The following is an 18,748-nucleotide window of genomic DNA, read 5'->3' on the forward strand; positions in this document are numbered from 1 at the left end:
GTATCTGTTATCAGTAGAATAAGCATCAATGTTTGTTGATTTAATCCATTAAATATGCATTCACTTTGGCAGCTGCCTTCTGAAACATTTCTGTGGGCATGTGCAAATACTTACAGGGTAACATTTCTGTGGGCATGTGCAAATACTTCCAGGGTAACATTTCTGTGGGCATGTGCAAATACTTCTAGGGTAACATTTCTGTGGGCATGTGCAAATACTTCCAGGATAACATTTCTGTGGGCATGTGCAAATACTTCCAGGGTAACATTTCTGTGGGTATGTGCAAATACTTCCAGGGTAACATTTCTGTGGACATGTGCAAATACTTCCAGGGTAACATTTCTGTGGACATGTGCAAATACTTCCAGGGTAACATTTCTGTGGACATGTGCAAATACTTCCAGGGTAACATTTCTGTGGACATGTGCGAATACTTCCTGGGAAACATTTCTCTTGACATGTGCGAATGCTTCCAGGGTAACACCAACTATAAACTAAAAACAATAAAAAAACTTGGAGCCAAGGAAGTATGACTGCAAATAAAGCTTTACTGGTGCTTACTGGTACCTCGGCCAATGCCTTTGAGGGAATAAATACACACAGAGAAACTATGCAGTTTCTTAATATTGAGCTTTTGCTTGGAAATGGTGTATTTCAGGCCATTTTAAAACAACATCTGTAAATCATTTTCTTTGTGCCAGTAGTATGCATCCTCCACACCTTTTAAGTTCCCCACCTTATGGGGAGTAAAAACATATTTTTAATAATAAGTTGCAGTTAGATAAGGACTTTGATAAAGTTAGGAACAAGTTGTTAAGTAGAGGTTTTGCTTTGGATACATTAAAAAAGGCTGAGTTGAGGGTCAGAGGAAGTGTGCAGGAAGGGACACGAGATTCTGGTGGTCAAGTATGGTTAGATGGGAGAAGGCATACAGGTGTTGAAGAAAAGATCTTGTTCGTCATCAGGTTTTCTCCTTTTTCTAAAATATTGAGGGAGTTGGTCATAAGGTTTTGACCTACTGTTAGACAAGATGACACCTTGAAAAAGGTTTTTCCTGAGAAGGTGACATTTTCATATAGTAGGTTTTTAAATTTGAAGGAATTGTTAAATTTAAGAAGATTTCATGGAAAAGGAACACAGTTGGGGTCTTTTCCATGTGGGAGATGTAAGGTGTGTATTAGGGTTAGAAATCTGAATAGTGGCAAAATTAATGGTAGGAATTACAAAGCTGTTGACTGTTTTGATTGTTGTTCATGTGGGGTGGTGTACATCATAGGCTGTGGATGTACAACCATTAGGTGGTATGTTGGGCAAACCAAAAGAGTGGTTAAGGGATGAATATTGGAACACTTGGGGGATATTAGGAACATTAAGTTAGACAATCCAGTGACCCATAATTTCCATTCTGCACATGCTGGTTCTGATGGCAGTTTTTTCTTTAGTATCCTGGCCAAACCATATTATTGTCAGGGACATGATTATGTACAGTTGTTGCAAATGGAAACCAAGTTTAGAATTAATTTTAGGACTTTACATACAAATGGACTAACTCTGGAAATGAATCTCATTCCATGACTTTATTATATAGGTATGGTTAGAGTTTAGATTTAATGTATTTAATGTTTTATATTAAGAAACATTTTAATGACAAAGCATTGTGTATTGTATACATCTTGTTTTAGGGGGGAATGAGGTGGAACGTTAAAAATGATTGGGTTTACCAGTTTAATTGTGGGTATTTTTGGAAGCACTTTAACTGTGTTTTAATTAAAGCACTTCAATTGTCAGTATGATTATGAGGTGTAAATTCACTTGTATATAAAAAGACTGCTTGTATGGTGTGTATTTATTCCCTCGACGGCATTGGCTGGGGTACCAGGCAGCACCAGTAAAGCTTTATTTGCAAACATACTGCCTTGGCTCCTAGTTTTTTGTTGTTTGGTGGCAGTAATAACTACCTTATAGTCTGGGCAAAAGGAGGCATAGCTAGTAAACCTGGGCCGGTCTTTCCCAGGTGTGTGTGTATTTCTATATAAATCAAATCTCAAAGAGTGTGCGTGTCAGCTACTTGGGCAGGGACATGAAGCAGTGGTGGGTCAGAGAGGGTGCTGGAGGTCTTGACTTGGCCATTCAGATGAGATCTCAACTCTATAAATGTGCCAGTGGGGGAGTCTTATTGGGGATCTGTAGAAACAGGGAGAAACCAGCCCCAGACTGACTATGGTCTCTGTGTGCTCTTAAGGGAAATTGCACTTTACTGTGTGTGTACTTGTCATCCTCCCAGTGTGTACATCCTCCACTGTTGCCAGTGGTGAGGATTGATGCTCCTTGATTACTGGGCCAGTGCTGGGGCATCACATGCATAACAAATACTTGTTGGGTAACATTTATGTGGACATGCGCATGACAAATACAAGTCTATATTAGAAAAGCGAAGCGATGAAAGAGCACTCTTTCGTCGACACATAAAACCTGATGTCTGTAAACAGCGAAGTTATGGAACAGTGATTTTTTTTCCCCAGGGAAAAAAATTGCTGGGCCGTTCAAAGGAATTTGCTGTTTCCTCCACTGTGGAACAATCTCGGAGTTGGTATATTTAAGTAGGGTGGGGTGTGGGGGTAAAGTCCCCACTTTATTTTACCTTTATAGATATATATATATATATATATATATATATATATATATATATATATATAGATATATATATATGGGTCCTCTTTAAATTACAGAAACGTCAGTTCGCCGACACGCGGAAGAGGAACACGAAAGGACCGACAACGCAGTTGACCGACATGCTGAAATCCCGACAGCTGGAAGACCGACAAGGGGAACGTGTAAGCGCGACTTGGTAAGTATGCAATAGTGAGGGATTTTGGATTAGGGAGCGGACAGGTAAGTGTGCAATAGTGAGGGATTTAGGGTTAGGGTGTGTGAAAGGTGAGTGTGCGGTAGTGTCGGAGTTAGGGTTTGGGTAATGTAAGTGTGTGTTAGTGACGGGTTTATGTTTTAGGGTGGGTTAAGTAAGTTAGGAATAGGGTGCAGGTAGGGTACGTGTCTGGTACTGTCGGACCTTAGGGTTAGGGGTGAGTTAAGTGAGTTAGGGTTAGGGTGCAGGTAGAGTGTGCGGTAGTGTCGGACCTTAGGGTTAGGGGTGGGTTAAGTGAGTTAGGGTTAGGGTGCAGGTAGGGTAAGTGTGCGGTAGTGTCGGACCTTAGGGTTAGGTGTGGGTTAAGTGAGTTAGGGTTAGGGTGCAGGTAGGGTAAGTGTGCGGTAGTGTCGGACCTTAGGGTTATGGTTTGGGTTAGGGCTAGTGGATATGTAATGTAGTGTAATGTGTTGTTTACGTTTAGTGTGTCGGTGTAATGGTGTTCGGTGTTTTGCGTTGTCAGTATTGTGTGTTGTCGGTTATTTGGTGTCGGTGGTTTGTGTGCCGGCGAACTGGCGTGTCAGTGTTCTAAAGTAGACCCATCTATATATATATATATATATATATATATATATATATATATATATATATATATATATATTTTTTTTTTTTTGAGCAGTGATTTTTTTTCCCCTGGGGGAAAAAAAAAATCGCTGTTCCGTAACTTTGCTGTTTTCAGACTTCAGGTTTTGCGTGTCGATGAAAGAGTTGTTTGCTCTTTCATCATTTCGTTCTTCTAATATAGACTCGACAAATATTTCCTGGGTAACATTTCTGTGTAGATGGGCATAATAAATACTTTCTAGGTAACATCTCCATGGACATAGACATGACAAATACTTCCTGAGTAACATTTCTGACTCATGTCACTTAGCTCTAGTTTGGATAGCCTTTCAAAGGGTAAGTCTTCAGAAGAGACAAGCAGTTTCTTTAATGCTACTGAATGCCCTCGCATGTGAACTATTTCATGTATTATACAATGACTGGCCATTAACATTCAAAAACATGCATGCTGATCGGTCAGCCCAACCAGCATGCCCATTGTAAATCGAACATATACCAATGGAAAAAGGTCTGGTTGCCCGGACTTTCTTCTATTAATATATGCTACAGAAACTCTACTTTTTTATTTAAAAAAAAAAGGAAAAAAACTTACAAAAACCACAGACTTCAAAACAATGAAAGAGATGGAGAGGCTGCATGGAAAAAACAACTTGCCTTTAGCGGCAGCGACCATCGTGGTGATTATATTACAAGAGAGTGGTAGTTCTGATAATGTTCACATCTAATACATTGTAGGTAAAATCATTAATGTTTTAGAGAGCTCAAAGTGGTATTGCACGTCACGATAGTTTCTCAATAAGTATTGCACATCCATACAGCCAGCTAATTATGCACTTATACCCCGAAGTCAAATTGTTTTTTTCATCCATCACATACATTAAATGCAGCTAAACCAGGTTGCTACAAGAAAAGTGACCCACATATGATTTTAGGGTATTGTATGTTCTAGAGTTTGCAGAACAGATTCCCGAAGTCTTCATTAACTACTTCCTGTTAGTTTTGCTAAACAGGAGGATTTGTAGGACTAGCAGTGCACTTACACAGCCACTTTGTTGCCCATTTATTTCCGCGGAGTATAGAATTATACAGCTAGCGATGCACTTTATGTTATGAGAGAAACACGCAAACATGCATGAACATTTTGTAAGGCAGTTTCAGAAAGTTGGCCTTGCAGCATAATAACACAGCAGACATAGATGCTAACACACCATGATGTGTATCTGAAAATTGCATTTTGAATGAAGTTCACAACCATTTGCACTTGCTATGGCTATCAATAAGCTGGCCTTGTGTTCTTTGATTAGCCCTTACAGCTTTCCATCTGGTCTTGGGGGACCTAATTGCTTATGAGAATATGCTTAAAATGTTTTTTAATAAAAACAAAAGTGAAATTGGGAGACTTTTTTCTTAAATAATGTCACTGTATAATAGCAATAACCCAAGGATGGGTGTGGGTAATGCTGGATTTACTCATGGTCAGGTTTGTTTGGTTACTCAGGCTTCACCCCTGTGATCCAGCCATACCAAATGGGGGTAAATCCAGTATTGCCCACACACAGACATAGGTTAATTGCTATATTGTACTCCTTACGAGAACCAAGGGCACAGCTGTGCTTTCAACTGCTACCCTTTTGTGGTATGTTTTATATTTATTCATAGATGAATACTAGGCTATCAGTCTGCAGTCTATTACAAGTATAACTAATAACCAGAGGTTAGAATCAAACCCTGCATATGTGAGGTAAAGACGTAAACCATTTTACAATTCATATGATTCATGTATCTATGCTTAATGAATGTATGGTACTCCATAGAAACAATGGAAAAAAAGCTTTTCTTAACTGGTAGAATCATAGTGGACAGTTTTTTTAAACAGTTTTTTTAAACAGACTATCATTTATATTTGCATATTAAAAACTTACACTAAATTAACAGTATGAAAACTGTTTTCTACACTGATGCTGGATTTTTACATGAATTCTTGTGATTGTATCGCACAGCCTATAAAAAACAGCTGCTTAAAATATCAAGAGAACTAATAAGTTAAAGTAGGCAGCCCAGAAGGGGACATTGCATCATTTCATGAAAGTGTTTGTGTAATGTTTAGCATTTGTTTGATGTTTGTACACAACTCCACGTCAGGATACTGCTGTTAATTTAAAGGACATGCATGCTTTTACTAAGCCGGAAGTCAGATGTGTAGTACAGCAAATGACTTCGAGCTGCTTTGGCACTCTCCCAGGTCATTTGAAATACTGCTTCCAGGCAGTAAGAAGAGATTTATGCATGTGTGTTAAAAAATAAAATGGAGTTGAAAGAGTTTCTGCTGCAGAGAAGTTAATTACTTCCAGAGTGAGTCACTGAAAAGTGGGAAGGAATCTTTCCAAGTCATCAAACTGTGGGCTATGATGATATAAACCAGCAAGCCGAAGTGTAGTGTTATTAGTGTTTAATTGTGAGAAAGAGTAGGTGCTGTGGTACTCTGACGGGGTAGCATTCATTATGCTAATTTCATACAAGTAAGTGTGCTACTTTTTAAAGTGTGCTACCTCTATGAATAAGCTGATGGAAAAGGATAGTGGTGGAGGGAGACAGAGGGTAATCCCCAGTGGGTACATAGCAGTGAGCACTGATGTATTCACTCACACACACACACACACACACACATATATATATATATATATATATATATATATATATATATATATATATATATATATGTATTATTGATGTGGGCAGTCATGAAGTTTGAGGTCCTGTTCTGAACTCTATTCCTACTGCAAGATGAAGAGCAGTGTTTTCTGCAGAATGGCTCTGAAAAGTGCAGGCTTTACATCAGAAGTTTATAACTGCTTAAATGCATCTGTAATAGTTACTCCTTTTTTTGCCCTATTTGTTGACAAGGTAAGCCCACTATACACATTTGCCCCTTCCCATGGTCAGCCTGTGAGTACTCTTAAGTGACTTGCTTGGAGTTACATAGCAGGCAAATGAAGGTGGAAGGAGTAACACCCTGTACTAAGGAAGGGTGGAAGGAGTAACACCCTGTACTAAGGAAGGGTGGAAGGAGTAACACCCTGTACTAAGGAAGGGTGAAAGGAGTAACACCCTGTACTAAGGAAGGGTGGAAGGAGTAACACCCTGTACTAAGGAAGGGTGGAAGGAGTAACACCCTGTACTAAGGAATGGTGGAAGGAGTAATACCCTGTACTAAAGGAAGGTGGAAGGAATAACACCCTGTACTAAGGAAGGGTGAAAGGAGTAACACCCTGTACTAAGGGAGGGTGGAAGGAGTAACACCCTGTACTAAGGAAGGGTGAAAGGAGTAACACCCTGTACTAAGGAAGGGTGGAAGGAGTAACACCCTGTGCTAAGGAAGGGTGAAAGGAGTAACACCCTGTACTAAGGAAGGGTGGAAGGAGTAACACCCTGTACTAAAGGAAGGTGGAAGGAGTAACACCCTGTACCAAGGGAGGGTGGAAGGAGTAACACCCTGTACTAAGGGAGGGTTGAAGGAGTAACACCCTGTACTAAGGGAGGGTGGAAGGAGTAACACCCTGTACTAAGGAAGGGTGGAAGGAGTAACACCCTGTACTAAGGAAGGGTGAAAGGAGTAACACTCTGTGCTAAGGAAGAAGCTCATTAATGACCCCGTCATTTAGCTCCCTGCGTTACCTGGCAGAGCTTTCTGAAGGAAATCAGGTAGGAATTGAAATTTCTGAATACCTCATGGGTATAAATGTCACAGGAGGGAGGCTTTTTGGACGTTCAAGAGGAAGGATTTTATGGTGTGATGTGAGAACATAGTAGAAAAAAGAAACATTTTCATCTTCTCAAATGGTGCTCTGTGTGCCTAGCACATTCAAGCAGCAAATTTCACTGGATAAAAACTACTAAGGGATTTATGAATGCATTGAGATGAGATATAAGGCAATGACAAATACAAGAAAAGCAAGGATTCTGAAACGGATGGTCTGCCTTATGCTGTTACAGAGAGAAAAGAACTTGGGATGATCAGATGCAGGCCTTATCTGCTATAGGGTTATGTATTTAAATAAGCCACCTATAATGATCCTGCTGGAAAATGTGCTCTTATAGTTTGCATCTCATTTCATACCAAAAGAAATGCTTTAGTCTTGAACTGAAATCTGCCTTTAAACTATTTTATTATTCAGTGGAGTTCGAAAGTCCTGCACCCCAGGAGTCCTCCTCTGGCTAATAAATATAAGACAACAACATCCTATTATTCTGTTCATTCACAAAATCCTTGTTATAGTACCCTAAACAGGCTGACAACAGTTCTCTTAACAACTAAAATCGTAGTCTGGAAATGTCCACAACGGTATGCAACTGCTCCCTGCAGATGTAAGAAATATCTTGCATCTTCCCATTTTCGAAAGCCCAGCTTTTCAGTTTCCCTTTATACCTAGAGATTTGTAAATGGTTTGGCAAAACAAAATATAAGTTTTCTTGCTTACTGCATGTAGTCCATGACAAAAATATTGATAAATGCTTAATAATGTTTATGCAATCATTAATGAGTTGTCTACTTAAATAAATATACAATTTCCTGATTTTTGGTCTTCATTCTTTGCCTCTTATCCTTAATGGCTTCCTAGCATTTTCTCCATCCTTTGCCAGCATTGTTCACTGAAGTGTACTTGTACACACCACCACCATACTTGGGAATGGCTTATGGTGGGATTTACCCTCATCTCATGTGTTAACAAAGGCAAAGCCAGGTATGAATAAATCCCACCATAACTGACACCAAATTTACTTACTGTTTTTATTCTGCAGGTTGACAGACAAGATCAGGCAGGAGTCCCCGTGGACTATGATGTTTGCGGATGACATTGTGATTTATAGTGAGAGTAGGGAGCAGGTTGAGGAGACCCTGGAGAGGTGGAGATATGCTCTAGAGAGGAGAGGAATGAAGGGCAGCAGGACTAAGACAGAATATATGTGTGTGAATGAGAGGGAGGACAAAGGAATGGTGAGGATGCAGGGAGTAGAGGTGGCGAAGGTGGATGAGTTTAAATATTTGGCATCAACAGTTCAGAATAATGGCGATTGTGGAAAAGAGGTGAAGAAGAGAGTACAGGCAGGATGGAGTGGGTGGAGAAGAGTGCCAGGAGTGATTTGTGACAGAGGGGTACCAGTAAGAGTGAAAGGGAAGGTCTACAAGAGGGTAGTGAGACCAGCTATGTTATATGGGTTGGAGATGGTGGCATTGACAAAAAGGCAGGAGTCAAATCTTTAGGTGGCAAAAGTTAAAGATGTTAAGATTTGCATTGGGTGTGATGAAGCTAGACAGGATTAGAAATTAATATATTAGAGGGTCATCTCAGTTTGGACGGTTTATAGACAAAGCAAGAGAGGCAAGATTGCATTGGTTTGGACATGTGCTGAGGAGGGATGCTGGGCATATTGGGAAAAGGATGTTAAGGATGAAGCTGCCAGGTAACAGGAAAAGAGGAAGGCCTAAGATAAGGTTTATGGATGTAGTGAGAGAGGAAATGCAGGTGGTTGGTGTGACACAGCAAGATGCAGATGACAGGAAGAAATGTAAACAGATCATCCGCTGTGGCGACCCCTAACGGGAGCAGCCAAAAGAAAAGAAATAGATTCTACTGTGTTTATTTATTGTTTTTTTTTTTTAGTCTTTTATTTGTAGTGGTGTCAGCAGAAAAGATAAATGGTCTTTATTCCTGAAAATGACCTTTATCTTAAAGAGCTGATTATATTCATGTTTAAAGTGGTGGATCCCTTTTCCCAAAGATAGCAGCCTTATGTCCTCACTGGTCTGTCTATGAAATGCGATTTATAAGCTGCTGCCTTTTTCATTTGTTGTTCTCTTCTTTGGACTTCGAAGTTAAATCAAGTTCAATGGAGTTGCATGAATGCTTCCCTTTATATACAGAGTAACAGGCATTAGCAGTCATAGCTGAACTCTTCATTTTCAGGTTCGACACCTGCAGCTTTGAGCTGTGGATTTTATGAATTGTGGTTGTAAGGGAGCAGGATTGTTGTGTATGTGCAGTTGTTGCTTCAGAGTTGTTACGTATGAACTACTAAAACATCTAGAATTCATACAGGTGTGGTGTTACATAACCACAAGCTTGAAGCAGCTGAAATATGAGATACGCTGAGGAGTATTGCCTGATATTTTCTTTTTGGTATCATCTCTATCTCTGCTTGCACAAGCCAGATTCTATGATGGCAATACTTCAGACATTTCAACTTGACTATGAGGCAAAGAAACCAAATGGATGTATAAAAAGATTTACATCTGACAATGCCCTTTATGGACAGAAGCTAACACTCAAAATTGTTTTCACATAGTGTGGGAAGGGAAATTTGGGTGAATAATACTTAATATGAATAAGTCTTAGTACTAATGCTTGGTGAAGAAATGAAAACTATGTTAGTTCTCTGCGAAGATCTGATGCTTGGCAATGAAATGCAACCGGAAGGCAAGTTTTGTTTACATCTTCTCACCAAGTAGCATTTATTTTAAATAACTACAGCCGCTGCCTTGTAACCACAAATATTTATAGAATTTACTTTTGGTGGCAAGTGGGTTGAGATAACCGGATTCAAAACATTTCAGTTCTCATTATACTATAACATTTACTCTAGTATAAATAAGTTTACATGCTAATGTAAACTTGTCTTTCTTAGTTACCTGATTTCTAACATATGTAATATATTAATCTATATATGTCTTTCTGTATTGTATAACTGTGTCTGAATCACTTGCTGAAAATGGTCTTCAAACTAGCCAACCTAGCCATTTAATAAATGAATAAATAAATATAGTAAAACTTAAAAACTGACTCTTGCCATGATCAGTCATACAGAACCCTCCCAGCAGAGAAAAACTAAGTCTAAAATAAGATGGGGGTACATAGACATTACAAATGGCAGGTAGAAATAATGTATGATACAACTTTATAAATTTTGCTTTGCACTTCCAAGAGTTGAAGCCATAACACACATAGGCCTCACACACAGTGACTCCAGGGCAACACTATCATGGCTCATTATCATGTTATCTGTAGCACCGATGCTGCATGGTAAAATCAAATAAAGGTGCACTGATGGTTATGTTTTATAAAGCACTAGTGAAAGCTGTTTTGGTGAAGGTCCACATTGCTAGAGGTCCATTTCTGCAGATGACATGGCCCAGTATCATAGGTAAGCAGACTTCCATATTCACTTGACACTCTGATGGAAGCAATTCCTTACTCAGTGCTCTCCTTGGGGCCAGACTTTCTCCATCCCATAGCTGGTGTTCATAGTAACCCCTTATTGGTTGTACCTCTAACTTCCATAATAAAGGAAAAATGACTCTGGTAATGGGGATTCTCTGTTAATGAACAGAGCCAGTGTACACCATAAAACAACTCTCTCTGGGGCAGATGGCACCCCAATCACCTCCATATAAGATGGTAAGTGAAAGTGAGAGAGTATGTGACCTGCATAGGGCAATACAAAGAGGGTGAATGCAGATGAGGCAGATAACATTTCAAACCAAAAAGCCTGCTGTGACATACCTGTGGAAAGACCACCAGGAGTGGAACATGAATATGTGACATGGTACAGGGACGGCAGAGCAAAACATGACAGTGCTGAAGGATCCAGTACAAGATGAATGCCGAAGCTATGGGGTGCAGTGGGGGGATACTGAGATGTAATGGAACTGGGAAGTAATGTAGAGGTGGTAGGATATAATGGGTATCAGGATGTAATGTAGGGTGGTAGGATATGACGGGTATCAGGATGTAATGTAGGGTGGTTAAGATATAACGGGTATCAGGATGTAATGTAGGGTGGTTAAGATATAACGGGTATCAGGATGTAATGTAGGGTGGTAGGATATAACGGGTATCAGGATGTAATGTAGGGTGGTAGGATATAACGGGTATCAGGATGTAATGTAGGGTGGTAGGATATAATGGGTATCAGGATGGAATGTAGAGGTGGTAGGATATAATGGGTATCAGGATGTAATGTAGGGTGGTAAGATATAACGGGTATCAGGATGTAATGTAGGGTGGTAAGATATAACGGGTATCAGGATGTAATGTAGGGTGGTTAAGATATAACGGGTATCAGGATGTAATGTAGGGTGGTTAAGATATAACGGGTATCAGGATGTAATGTAGGGTGGTTAAGATATAACGGGTATCAGGATGTAATGTAGGGTGGTTAAGATATAACGGGTATCAAGATATAATGCAGGGGTTAAAATATAATGGGTATCAGGATGTAATGTAGGGTGGTTAAGATATAACGGGTATCAGGATGTAATGTAGGGTGGTAAGATATAACGGGTATCAGGATGTAATGTAGGGTGGTTAAGATATAACGGGTATCAAGATATAATGCAGGGGTTAAAATATAATGGGTATCAGGATGTAATGTAGGGTGGTTAAGATATAACGGGTATCAGGATGTAATGTAGGGTGGTTAAGATATAACGGGTATCAGGATGTAATGTAGGGTGGTTAAGATATAACGGGTATCAGGATGTAATGTAGGGTGGTTAAGATATAATGGGTATCAGGATGTAATGTAGGGTGGTTAAGATATAACGGGTATCAGGATGTAATGTAGGGTGGTTAAGATATAACGGTATCAGGATGTAATGTAGGGTGGTTAAGATATAACGGTATCAGGATGTAATGTAGGGTGGTTAAGATATAACGGGTATCAGGATGTAATGTAGGGTGGTTAAGATATAACGGTATCAGGATGTAATGTAGGGTGGTAAGATATAACGGGTATCAGGATGTAATGTAGGGTGGTTAAGATATAACGGTATCAGGATGTAATGTAGGGTGGTTAAAATATAATGGGTATCAGGATGTAATGTAGGGTGGTTAAGATATAGGTATCAGGATGTAATGTAGGGTGGTAAGATATAACGGGTATCAGGATGTAATGTAGGGTGGTTAAGATATAATGGGTATCAGGATGTAATGTAGGGTGGTAAGATAACGGTATCAGGATGTAATGTAGGGTGGGTAAGATATAACGGTATCAGGATGTAATGTAGGGTGGTTAAGATATAACGGGTATCAGGATGTAATGTAGGGTGGTTAAGATATAACGGGTATCAGGATGTAATGTAGGGTGGTAAGATATAATGGGTATTAGGATGTAATGTAGGGTGGTTAAGATATAACGGGTATCAAGATATAATGCAGGGGTTAAAATATAATGGGTATCAGGATGTAATGTAGGGTGGTTAAGATATAACGGGTATCAAGATATAATGCAGGGGTTAAAATATAATGGGTATCAGGATGTAATGTAGGGTGGTTAAGATATAATGGGTATCAGGATGTAATGTAGGGTGGGTAAGATATAACGGGTATCAGGATGTAATGTAGGGTGGTTAGGATATAATGGGTATCAAGATATAATGCAGGGGTTAAAATATAATGGGTATCAGGATGTAATGTAGGGTGGTTAAGATATAACGGGTATCAAGATATAATGCAGGGGTTAAAATATAATGGGTATCAGGATGTAATGTAGGGTGGTTAAGATATAATGGGTATCAGGATGTAATGTAGGGTGGTTAAGATATAACGGGTATCAGGATGTAATGTAGGGTGGTTAAGATATAACGGGTATCAGGATGTAATGTAGGGTGGTTAAAATATAATGGGTATCAGGATGTAATGTAGGGTGGTTAAGATATAACGGGTATCAGGATGTAATGTAGGGTGGTTAAGATATAATGGGTATCAGGATGTAATGTAGGGTGGTAAGATATAACGGGTATCAGGATATAATGTAGGGTGGTTAAGATATAACGGGTATCAAGATATAATGCAGGGGTTAAAATATAATGGGTATCAGGATGTAATGTAGGGTGGTTAAGATATAACGGGTATCAAGATATAATGCAGGGGTTAAAATATAATGGGTATCAGGATGTAATGTAGGGTGGTTAAGATATAACGGGTATCAGGATGTAATGTAGGGTGGTAAGATATAACGGGTATCAGGATGTAATGTAGGGTGGGTAAGATATAACGGGTATCAGGATGTAATGTAGGGTGGTCAAGATATAATGGGTATCAGGATGTAATGTAGGGTGGTTAAGATATAACGGGTATCAGGATGTAATGTAGGGTGGTAAGATATAACGGGTATCAGGATGTAATGTAGGGTGGTAAGATATAACGGGTATCAGGATGTAATGTAGGGTGGTTAAGATATAACGGGTATCAGGATGTAATGTAGGGTGGTTAAGATATAACGGGTATCAAGATATAATGCAGGGGTTAAAATATAATGGGTATCAGGATGTAATGTAGGGTGGTTAAGATATAACGGGTATCAGGATATAATGTAGGGTGGGTAAGATATAACGGGTATCAGGATGTAATGTAGGGTGGTAAGATATAACGGGTATCAGGATATAATGTAGGGTGGTTAAGATATAACGGGTATCAAGATATAATGCAGGGGTTAAAATATAATGGGTATCAGGATGTAATGTAGGGTGGTTAAGATATAACGGGTATCATGATGTAATGTAGGGTGGTAAGATATAACGGGTATCAGGATGTAATGTAGGGTGGGTAAGATATAACGGGTATCAGGATGTAATGTAGGGTGGTTAAGATATAACGGGTATCAAGATATAATGCAGGGGTTAAAATATAATGGGTATCAGGATGTAATGTAGGGTGGTTAAGATATAACGGGTATCAGGATGTAATGTAGGGTGGTAAGATATAACGGGTATCAGGATGTAATGTAGGGTGGGTAAGATATAACGGGTATCAGGATGTAATGTAGGGTGGTAAGATATAACGGGTATCAGGATGTAATGTAGGGTGGTAAGATATAACGGGTATTAGGATGTAATGTAGGGAGGTTAAGATATAACGGTATCAGGATGTAATGTAGGGTGGTTAAGATATAACGGGTATCAGGATGTAATGTAGGGTGGTTAAGATATAACGGGTATCAGGATGTAATGTAGGGTGGTAAGATATAACGGGTATCAGGATGTAATGTAGGGTGGGTAAGATATAACGGGTATCAAGATATAATGCAGGGGTTAAAATATAATGGGTATCAGGATGTAATGTAGGGTGGTTAAGATATAACGGGTATCAGGATGTAATGTAGGGTGGTACGATATAACGGGTATTAGGATGTAATGTAGGGTGGTAAGATATAATGGGTATCAGGATGTAATGTAGGGTGGTTAAGATATAACAGGTATCAGGATGTAATGTAGGGTGGTTAAGATATAACGGGTATCAGGATGTAATGTAGGGTGGTTAAGATATAACGGGTATCAGGATGTAATGTAGGGTGGTTAAGATATAACGGGTATCAGGATGTAATGTAGGGTGGTTAAGATATAACGGGTATCAGGATGTAATGTAGGGTGGTTAAGATATAACGGGTATTAGGATGTAATGTAGGGTGGTAAGATATAATGGGTATCGGGATGTAATGTAGGGTGGTTAAGATATAACGGGTATCAGGATGTAATGTAGGGTGGTACGATATAACGGGTATTAGGATGTAATGTAGGGTGGTTAAGATATAACGGGTATCAAGATATAATGCAGGGGTTAAAATATGGTATTAGGACATAATGTAAATGGCTCTGAGGTCTAATGGAAAAGGGCACTGGAATATAATAGAAATGGTGGTGACTGCAAAAAGAAGTTTGGGAGGTCTCAAGACAAACGACTAAAACTAGTCCATCTCTCTCTCTCTCTCTCTATATATATATATATATATATATATATATATATATATATATATACAGAGAGAGAGAGAGAGAGACGGAGAGGGCGAGAGAGTAATTTCTAGGAGCTCATTGTTTTGCCAAAATCTTTAAATGCTAAATCAGAAATGATCATACCAGAAAGATCAAAGTAGAACATATAAACCCATTGAAAAAAAACAGGAAACAGATGCATGAGATCAAAGAACAGCAGGAATTAGGTGGAATGTATCCTTTCTTCACTGTAATGAGATTTTGAAGTTATTAGTGTGAGGAGTGTAGAGGGCATGCCCCCACCCCCCCCACAAAAAAATAATGTTTTCTGTTAGTGTTTTGTGCTTCAGTCATTTAGATGTGATCAGTCATTTGTGGTTTGGCATTTACAGATTTTGACTAAATGAAATTAGTTTATACATATCTATATATCTATATTTATACCTATATCTATCAATATCTATATTTAATATATATATATATATATATATATATATATATATATATATATATATATATATATATATATATATATATATATATATATATATATAAAATATGTATGTGTGTAAAAAAAAAAAATAATATAGATATATATATATATATATATATATATATATATATATATATATATATATATATATATATATATATATGGATCTAGGACACTAGCTCAAAAAAGCAAATGTCCGAATCCATATATACCGATCACAGTTTAACGAAAGCGCTTTAATCGAAAAAGCGCTTCCATTAAACTGTGAAAAAAAAAAAAAAACACTAATTAAATGTGCCCCCCACACCCCCCCTACTTAAATATTCTCACTCCAAGGTCGCACTAAAGTGGAGTAAAGAAATATTCCCTTACTTGCACACAGTGACACACCACTCACACATACCCAAAACTGCTGCTTTGCTGAACAGCAATTTCGGGTATGTGTGAGCTTGAATTTGACTTTCCGTGAAAGTTAAATTCGCGCAAGTGTCCGGGTCCCATACATATATATATATATATAAACATAAACACACACATATATACATCTATATCTCTGTATACACAGACACATATAGACACATACAGACACACACACACACACACACACACACACACACACACACACACACACACACACACACACACACACACACACATATATATATATATATATATATATATATATATATATATATATATATATATATACATATATATAGATATATATGGACTGTTTTGTGTAGGTAAGCAGTTAGCATGTTTTTGTATGGTGGGAGGAAACAAAATCAATGCGGTTAGAGAGGTAAGAGGGGTCACAATCAAAGTCCTGACACTGGATCTGTCAGACAGAGTTCTTACCATTGACCCATATACTGACTAATGATAGGGTTGCAGTCAGGTAGATGCAATGTATTGCAGTGCTGAATGTGCTTTACAGAGCATTGGCTGCCAGAATTACTGTACTTACTGTGCAAGGAGCTAGAACCGTACAAGGTTATTGAGGAGTTTTATCGTACAGTCTGTGTGAACTGCATGCAGTAAACATGCATTTATTCTGTGGTCGGCAACTGTTCAAAGAGTAACTTTTGTACTCTGTTTACTCTTGCTTCATGCCCAAACCAATGGTGGGTTTCCTGACTGCTAACAATGGATTCTAGAAGAAACTGTAGTTTGAAATATCAAACAGCCATTCCTTATCTACTTAATAAACACATGGTTACTAACAAATATTTGAATACAGAGTTCCAGATTTTTCCCAGGCCTGTATCTACTACTTGTATAGGTTAAGGTTAAAGCTCTATAGCTATGTGACTGTTAAACTTAAGTAAAGAAAAAATCCTTTCACCACTATTGGGCAATGTGTTTGTATTTCATTATGTAAATTGCTAAATCTGTAATCAGACAGAATCGTATGCACTCAAGGTGCAGCTGTTTTTAACTGAAATGTGAGATATCAACAACTTCTTATTTTTCCAGCAGTTAGTTGATGAAAGTTGTGAGTACAGTACCCCAGTGAGCATCAGAAATGGTCATCAGGTTCATGGCTGTGGGTGAATCCATATGGAAGTATATATTTCATGCTCAAATAAGACTGCATTCTCCCAAAAGGAGTGACACACACTATGGCAAATACTCGTTCATACTGGCTTCAAAATTATTCAGACTTTTAAATTTATTCTAGGAAGAAAAACATTTACAACAAAGAAATTAATACATTACTATTCCATATGAAGTGAAATATTTGTATACTAAATGTACACAAGTAATATATGCATATGTGGAGATAGATAGATAGATAGATAGATAGATAGATAGATAGATAGATGGATAGATAGATGGATAGACAGATGGATAGACAGATAGATAGACAGAGAGATAAATAGATAGATAGATAGATAGATAGATAGATAGATAGATAGATAGATAGATAGATAGATAGATAGATAGATAGATAGATAGATAGAGAGATGAATAGACAAATGGATAATAACCAGTATACATTTAAACATCCAGCATATACCATACTAGTTCATTTGGGTATTTAGGGCCCATGAAATAGAATGACCCAGATGCTACTTTCATGGCTGTAAAAGTACTGTTTAGTGAATAAATAGCATCTACCCATTATACCATTGTATCATATGCACATTGCTGTAAATCTGTAACTATGTTTGCTTCCTCCGAGTAATCTAGGAACATTTCTACACCATGAGACCACCAGAACGGAAGTGCGGTCTCCACCCACCCACATGGTTAACATTTCTAACTTTCGCAGAAGCCACAAGACTGCAGATACATCATGTATCACAGCCACAATATGTCTGGGTAGTCCAGGATCAAAAATTTGTAAGTCTGCACCCCCACCAATAATATTATACCCAATTATAACTCATAACCACAGACATTCACAGCATTTCAATCTTTTCTGACTGACACAAAAAGGGCTTAAATTAATTTGGAAGAGTTTTATGGTATAATAATGTACTACATGTGACAAAATGTATATGTAGTTCTAGAATATGGAAGGAAAAAATATCATGCACTGATTTAGAAATTTACAAGCAATGTGCATAGGTTTATTAGTGGTTGTAGTAAGACGTGTTGACCACCATTATGTGGCTAACTGCCGTGTCTCATGCTAGTTATGTGTTTGAGTATATGTAGTTATACATCTATCTGTCAAATTATACCTATAATTATATCTGTGACTGTATCTAGCTATACAGCAGGCCCCACACAGGCACATTTATGTGCAGCCACAAACACAGACTCCATGCCCCTCAAAAGTTCATTGTGAGTGAGTCTACTCTGAAGCCATTTGTTGCAAAACCTTTCAGAGCATATTTTAAAGAAGTGTACACAGGCAGTTCTTTAGTGGAGCAGTTAACGTTGCTACCTCATTGTGCTTGGTTCTCGGGCTTGGTTTATGGTAAGGGGGAATTCTCTTTGGAATCTGTAGGTCTTTCCAGTTGTTGATGGGATCACCAGTTCCTTCCAC

This window comes from Protopterus annectens, chromosome 9.part0, assembly GCF_019279795.1.
Source record: "Protopterus annectens isolate FY-2018-M chromosome 9.part0, PAN1.0, whole genome shotgun sequence".
NCBI classification, from domain to species: domain Eukaryota; kingdom Metazoa; phylum Chordata; order Ceratodontiformes; family Protopteridae; genus Protopterus; species Protopterus annectens.